The sequence below is a fragment of the Phoca vitulina genome, unplaced genomic scaffold (assembly GCF_004348235.1).
Source record: "Phoca vitulina isolate PV1807 unplaced genomic scaffold, GSC_HSeal_1.0 scaffold65, whole genome shotgun sequence".
Classification (NCBI taxonomy): domain Eukaryota; kingdom Metazoa; phylum Chordata; class Mammalia; order Carnivora; family Phocidae; genus Phoca; species Phoca vitulina.
In genome coordinates, this window is record NW_022589768.1 from 9,418,169 (window position 1) to 9,419,121 (window position 953).

General features: G+C 45.5%; 1 non-coding gene across 1 annotated transcript; it reads right to left on the minus strand.

Annotated features, from left to right (window-relative positions):
- Positions 1–526: 526 nt before the first annotated feature.
- LOC116624328 lies at positions 527–631 on the minus strand. The gene has a single exon (XR_004297871.1). It is a non-coding gene; the product is annotated as a U6 spliceosomal RNA (small nuclear RNA).
- Between the last annotated feature and the right edge of the window lie 322 nt (positions 632–953).

Below are 953 nucleotides of genomic sequence, written 5' to 3' on the forward strand. Positions count from 1 at the left end.
CCCGGAATGTGTCCCCCAGCCCACACTAGACTTGGTAACCTGAACTGGCCCATGAATATTTGGGAGTGTGTATTCTCTCTGCTCTGCATGTATATTCCAGATAGCATTTCACAAAGAGACATCAAATCTGGTTTCAAAAATGAAGAGCAACATCACCCCATTGTCATTAAACTTGCTGAGTTTGTTCTCCAAAAAGGTACTTCACGTGGCTAACGCTGACACCCAGCAAAGATCCTGTTGGCTCTTTAGACACATCTGGCCCAAGTCCATAAGAGAATCAGTGATGTCTTCCCCGGGCTATTGGTTTCACATCGGGGAATAGCTGGAATTCACCCCACGAGACGTTCAACATGGAAGGTCCTCAGCAATTGCTTAAACTTCTCCCTTGCTTTAAAACATGGGGGGAACTGAGGTCCAGAGAGGCTTAAGGGACTGGTTTCATAGAAATTAGAGGTAGAAAAAGGGATCAAACCCAGATCTTTGGAGACCAAGCACAGACATATTTCAGCTATAACAGGCTGCCTCACAAAAATGTAAGTGCCTCATGAGTGTCCAAGTCATCTCTGCTCAGAAACCTAGCCAATTTTCTCCGTATTGCTTCAGTTTTAATATATGCACTGTCAAAGGGAGCATATATAAAAACGAACATTGTTAGTGATGGTAATTAAATCCTGGACTCATCCCTACATTCCGCTATAACAGCACGCATCACAGCATTTTATAACTGTCTCTTTGCTGGCCCATCTCCCCTTCCTCCTCCACCACACTGCAGATCCCCTGACGACAGTCGTCTTGTTCCCAGCACCGAGCACAGCACCTGATACAAGTCTGACCCTGGATAGATGGTAGTCAGGCCACTGACTGAGGGAGGCATGTCCCGTCTATAATGATGAACATTCATTTCGTACCTTAGTCTGAGAGGAAGCAAGGAGTCTGAGAAAACTGATGTCATG